Consider the following 7,101-nt stretch of genomic DNA (forward strand, 5'->3'; position numbering starts at 1 on the left):
CTGCCCTGAATCATCAGTTTCCCTCACAGTGATATATTGTTGTTGCTAACTACAACAGTGGATGGGTTTTTAAATAAAAGCCTGTCAGGTCCCTGATACAGACTCAATGCTGTGAGAGAAAAATGAGGAGGCTCAGGATTGTCACAGAGACCCACAGGAGGCACAAGCCACACCCTGTAACCCCTCATCTTCTCCCCAGCCACCCTGCACCCCATCCTGCTTCAAGCCCTGCCCCCACCCCTCAGCTTCTTTAAAACCAAAGAGACAGGGCAGGGACCAGCCTCTCTCCCCAATCTGCTTTGACCGCTCCTCCCCCCAAGCTTTATTTCTGCTTCATCCTTTTTTCTCTTTTTGTCTTTTCCCTCTCCCCTCCCACTTCCTCTTTCCTTTTGAACAATTTCTTCCTATTCACAATATCTATTATACATTTTACTTATTTACACTTTCAGTTTCTCACATCATGGACTGTAATATTTACACATGTGTAATTTATTTCACATAAAAATATGGTTTCAGGGTTCATCCATTTACCTATAATTATCTCCAGTTTATCCTTTTTTATGGCCGAGTACTATTCAGTTGTATTTAAAAAAAAAAACTACATCTTTTTTATCTATTCATTGGTCGATGGGCATTTGGGCTGCTTCCAAGATTTAGCTGTTACCAGCTGTTGGTATAAAAATCTGTGAGCATATATCGCTGCGGTATAATGCTTTAATTCTTCTGGGAAAATGCCCAGAAGAGGAATAGCTGGATCAAATGGCATCTCCGGTCCTAGTTTTTGTTTTTTGGGTTATTTTTCTTTTTTGGTACTGGTGAATCAAACTCATGACCTCACACTCAGCAGGCAAAAACAGAGCTCAATCCCTGGCTCTCCTACGCTAGTATTTTGAGGAGTCTCCACTGATTTCCACAGGGGTTGCACCAGTCTGCACTCCTACCAACAGTGGAAGAGAACTCCTTTTTCCTCACAACCCCTCCACATCTGTTATTCGTTGTTTCCTCAGTGACAGGCATTCTGCCTGGAGTGAGATGAAATCTCAGTGTTGTTTTTAGGAAACTTGTTCTTTTACTCTTTCATTTACTCTTCATGTTTACTCTTTACGTTCTTATAGTTTTTACTCACATTGCTAAGTTGGCCAGTTTGGGCTCAAACTTAGGATCTTCCTGCCTCAGCCTCCCATCCCCCTGACTTCTTCACTCCAGCCACACTGTTAACCATTCCTGCCAACTCAGGCTACTCTGTGCAGTACAACACACACAAACACACACACACACACACACACACTGGCAGGGTGTGATGGTGCACCCATCAGCCCAGTACTTGGGAAGCTGAGGCAGGAGGATCCTCACAAATTCAAGGCCAGCCTAGATTACATAGGGAGGCTCTATGTCAAAAAAAAAAAATTCTTCCTGACCCAGAAACCTGGCTGTGGAAGTAGTAAGTAGATTATAATCAAATAGCTGAATCCAGGCCATCAGGGAGCCACTGAACCAGAAAAGGAAAGAGGTCACACTCTGTGTGAGGAAAGAGGGAGAGCCAGGCTCAGGCGGGAACATGATTAATAATCACAGCAGTGCTTCCTGAGGACACTACTCATGTTCTTCACAGTGACTTCCAGAGGTCCCCAGCTACTGAATGGTAACCGAGGCGGAGCTGTCTCATGGGACAGATGGCCAGCTGGGGACTGGGGTAAACCCAACAGCTGCAGTGCAAGGTCTGATTGCACCCATTTCACAGGCAGACTGAGTCTCGGAAAATCATCCAGGGCTGCATGTGAATGTGTATATGTTTTCAACTGGCTTCAAGCCAAGATAGATCAGAGGGGGCTTTTTAAGTTCAGCATCTGGGTGCTGGGCATGACAGCACATATCTGTAGTCCTAGCTGCTTAGAAAGCTGAGGCAAGAAGCTCCCTTGAGCCCAGGGTTTACAGATCAGCCTGGACAACACAGTGAGACATTGCCCCCCTCCCTCACTGCCCCCCCCCCACAAAGTACAAACAAAAGCACCAAGCATCTTAGATCAGATCCCTGGGCCTCACTCCCAGCAGCTCCAGTTTCTGGAAGCTGAACCCAACTCACTCCTGGGATTGCTGCTTCACAGAATGCCAGTCTGCTGCTGTCCACTGGCCGCTCCGGTGCACCAACACAGCAGGCCATCCAGCTCTGTGCAGATTCCCAGGCCAACAGCATGGCTTCCCAGAACTGGAACAGCCACGGGTGGCACCACAGAGCTGGGTTCTTCCTGAGACCGGCAGGTACATGCTGGGAAGGGTCAGGGTTTCCAGGCCAAGGCTGTGCACACGTGGCGGGGTGGCTGGGAACTCATGATGCATACAAGCCCAGCTATGGATGAAGGCTACATTCTGCAGGGCGTGAAGGCCATGGCGTCCCTGTCCACCCAGCAGCTGTGCACAGGGAGGGTCTGTGCCTCAAGAATGTGTATGGAGACCACTTGGTCAGTCCCTCACTGCACCGAGAAGTCCCTCCCACCTGCTGAGCCATTGCAAAACAGAAACAGCAAATCAGGAAGTTGGTGTATGAAAATACAGTGTCAGGCCCATACCCAGTTGTCAAGCCCAAGATGCTTTCTGCCCGGGTGGGCTTTTGGGGTTCCTGGGACATCTTTATGACACCTCTGCAGGTGATCCTGTGACTCACATTGTCTTCTTGCCCCCTCCCACACATACACACCACTATACCCTGAGAGTCCTCCTCTCTTGTCTTCTCTTCCTTGGGTGACATTGGCTGTGGCCTCCTCCCTCCTCCCTGGGCTTTCCTGGCCTTTTTGTGTGTTCTGAGCACAGCCCAGAGAGATCATTTAAAAAAGAAAAGTCAGATGAACTTGGGAGGCTGAAGTAGGAGGACTGCTGGAAGTTCAAGACCAGCCTAAACTATGTGGCAAGACCCTCCCTGTTTCAAAAAAACCCAATAAATAAATAAATGAATAAATGACTGAAAGTACAAGATGTCCTTAGATGTCCTAAATAAATGAATAAAAGACTGATGGAGATGGGAATGGAGATGTCCTCTCTCTTTAAGTTCAGCATCTGGGTGCTGGGCATGACAGCACATATCTGTAGTCCTAGCTGCTTAGAAAGCTGAGGCAAGAAGCTCCCTTGAGCCCAGGGTTTACAGATCAGCCTGGACAACACAGTGAGACATTGCCCCATCATTTGAAAGTGATGTAAGTTTTTATGTAGCTAAACCTTCTCTGCTTTTCCCTTTCAATTGTGCGGTGTGATTTTCCTGAGGACATATATCTGTGTTTCATCTTCCAATAGGCCCTGGGCCCTGGACTTTTGAACCCCATGCTGGTCTCAGGGCAAATGCTTATATAGATGTCTAGTGAATGGAGAAGAAAGAAAGAAAAGCATCTTGAAGATGCAGGGAAAAAGGATAAAGTGGCAGACCAAAGCACAGACCTGAGGACCTGAGTTCTAGATCCCTGCTCCCCTAGAAGGGGCTTAGTGCTTGGTATTTTGGATGGCTCACATAGCCACACTGAATGTTATTTTTTAAAATATTTATGTAGTTGAAGTACTAGGGATTGACATTGGGCTTTCACACTGAGCTATACCCTCAGCCTATGTCTTAGGTTTTGTTTTTTTTGTTTTTTTTTTTTGAGACAAGGTCTCATTAAGTCTTGTTAAAGTGCCCAGGTTGGATTCAAGCTCACTGTCTTCCTGCCTTAGCCTCCAGGGCTGCTGGGATTATGGGTGTGTACCGCCATGTCCAGCCAGTGCTGCTTTTCACCAACAAAGTAAAAATTCTCAAGTGCAGGATGATAACCCAATTGCTCAATACCCTAAGCACAGAACTTCAAGTGCTGCCACATGGTCATCAGTAGCATGGTCAGGAATGAGTGGCTAGAAATGACTCTAAGGCAAGATGATTTTACTCCACGATTTTAAAAGACAAGTGCATGGTTGCTTTTGTGTCAGAACCCAAAGGATAAACAGGGAGCAAAAGGGGGGCTTGTTGTCAGGAAGTAGGAAGAAAATGTTCAAATGGGAAGGGGAGCTAAGGAGCCATGAGGGTGTGGGAAGAAGAGAAAGGAGATTTAAAAAAAAAGAATACAAGGAAAAATTGGAAGCTGCACTTTTGTAAATAGGAAGAGGAAGAAGGATTGAAGCAAGGGTAGAGGAATAGAGGGAAAAAGAAAAATCAAGATCTGATATATACAGGTGCAAATTCCCTATGATGAATGTGAACATTATAAATGGAAAAATGCATCCAAAAAAACCCCAAACAAACAAGCAAAGAAAGAAACACACCAAGGGCCCAAGGCCTGTTGTGTTGCCCAGTGGGGGCCCAAACGCCCAGGCTCAAGTTCCCTGTCTTCCTCTGCCGGTGACCAGAGCCCCAGGCAGAACTGCCACTATGCCTGGCTCATGGTTGGATTTGAAGGCAGGGTGCTAAGGTGCCGGAATGTATCACAGAGGCGCTGCCACTCAGCCAGCTGGACAAGCTGCCTCTAGCAGGGTGCATTTTTAGAAACTCAGGCAAGTCATGATCATGTCCAGGTCTTTGATAGTAGACCCCAGCAGTGTGCTCAGAGCAGCCATTTGGTAAAATGATGACCATCTCTTTTGTATAGTCTTTGGGGAGATTAGTGCTGATATAGAAATGGAGAGAAAAAAAAAAAGAAATGGAGAGAAATAGTTTTGAAAGTGATGTAAGTTTTTATGTAGCTAAACAAAGGAGCATCATTGTTTTGTTTTGTTTTGTTTTGTTTTGTTATTCCATTCAGAGTGCACTGGAAGAAAGGAGTTAAGACACCTTTATTAAATGGAAAAAAGTCATTAATTTCTTGTTGTTTAGTGGACTTGGGCTTTTAGCTTTGTTTTGGGTTTTTGGTTTTTTTTTTGTTTGTTTTTGTTTTTGTTTTTGTTTTTGAGACAGGGTCTTGCTATGAAGTCCAGGCTGACCTTGAACTCTCTATGTAGCCTAGGCTGGCCTCCAGCTCATGGCAATCATCCTGCCTCAGCCTCCCCTGAGATTACAGACATAAGCCACCATGCCCAACAAGAATCATTAATTTTTTACTAATGAATAAGAAGCATCAAGCAAGAACAATGGAACAAACTATCAGCATGTGTGGACAAATGGAAAAGTTAGGGGAGAACAGGAAATTGGAGGGCAGATGAGAACAAGAAATACAAAATAGTACAGAATTGTTGGGATAAGATGGAATGGGGGATGCAGAACTGTGGGAGAAAAAGCTAGCATGGATAGAGGATAATGGGGGAGACCACGAAACAGGAAGGCAGCAAATGATGAAAGCAGTGGACATGTAGAAGAAAGATGAATTAAGAGAAAGACAAAGGGTATGGGAAAAAATCAAGGAGCTATAGTGGAATTCTTTTGTGAATGAGGGATTGTAAATTAGACAAGAAATTTGGGGACAGAAAAAAAGATGAAAAAGTAATAAAAAGTCATGGATGGGGGAAGAATTATAGCAGACAAAGGACATTTATAGAAAAGAGCAGAAAGGAAAAGTGGGGGAAAAGAATTGCAGGAAATAGTGAAAATTTTGGGAAACAAATTTTGGGAGAAGGGAAATATTATATGAGAATAAAATAATTATGGGAAATAAAAAGATGATGGTAAAGAAGGAAGAATTGTGAAACAGGAGAAATTGTGAAGCAAACAAAAGATCTCTGATTTTTAGGATGAATTATGGGAAATAGGAATTATGGAAGAAAAAAATGAAAGTTGGAACAGAACAGAGAAATGTATGAAAGATGGGAATTAGGAGAAATGAGGCACTGCAAGAGAAGTACATGAAATGGGGACTGTACAAAGAAAACAGGGCAAGAACAGACAATTGTGGAGAAAATGGGAATGTGGAAGAAACAAAGATTCATGGGAAATAGGATGATCAATGGAAAAATAGGAAATGCATGAGAAACAAAGCATGGTTCAAAAAGAACAGAGAACAGCGAGAAAATGAGGACTATGGGGGAAAAGGCATTTTAGTACAACAGAATCATGAGAAATAGATTGTAGTAGAAACAGAATTGTGGGAGCAGGGATTGTGTCAGAACAAGGAATTGTGGGCATGAACCATGAATTGTGGGAAGAAAGAAGTGTGGCAGAAACAATAAGTTGTGGAATGCTGCGAGTGTCTAGTGCACTCTGAACCCCGGGAAGAGGCACACACACACCAAGTCGGGACACGGGGAGGGGGGGGTTGTGCAGCGCAAAGAAAAGAAGCAGCAGAGAGAAACAGCAATTGCAACTGCACACCAAGTCTTTATTTCAGGGCTCTTATATAGTAAACCAGGTCAACTCACAGAGCACAGGCAATTATCTTGAAAAAACACTCTTTGTAACAAGATTTGTGACCAACTACAATGTTTCTCTCTAAGTTAAACAAACAAAAACAGTTCTTCTAGCCATACTAACCCAGGAGGAATCCCATTAGCCCAAGAATGCTTTTATGTTTGTTCTTTCTAGCCACCTGAAGGTTGGCCACCTCCTCATGACTCTGCAAACAAAGCCAAGTACAGTATGGGCTCAGAGGGGGGAACATGTTCCCTCACTGGGGTCGGGCCTTCCCCTCCCGTCTCTGTCCTGCATACCGGGGGCTATTGTTTATTGCAGGTCACGAGGGGGCCAGAGCCTCAAAGTAACTCTTCATCCTCCACACTTCCTCCCTTTTTATTTTTTAAGAACAATTTCCATAAGGCCAGATTATTTGTAGCATTTCATTTTATGCAGTAAAAATACACAAGAACTATGGCAATGAAAGCTATAATTAAGCTAAGTCCCGTGCAGCTTAAAGTGTGGGTGAAGCTTTGCCAAATTCCTTTAGGGTCCAGCCCTTCCAAGGAATGAGCAAGCAATTGAGCAAACTGTGCCAGAGATTCATCATCATTATGCTTTGCAAAATCTTAGTCAATTTGATTATGCAAAGATTCTATTTCCTCCTGGGCAGAAGTGTTTCCATTTAGATACATTTTAATCATCTCCCATTCATGTTTTATTTGAATATATGGCCGTTGTGTTATACAGAAAGTAGTTGAATTCCAATCACATTTTAAAAACACTTGAGGAGCCAATATTTTTCTTCCCATCCATTCAACTGTTTGTTT

This window comes from Cavia porcellus, unplaced genomic scaffold (genome assembly GCF_034190915.1).
Source record: "Cavia porcellus strain 051 isolate PalLab524CR breed Dunkin Hartley unplaced genomic scaffold, mCavPor4.1 scaffold_61, whole genome shotgun sequence".
NCBI classification, from domain to species: Eukaryota; Metazoa; Chordata; class Mammalia; order Rodentia; family Caviidae; genus Cavia; species Cavia porcellus.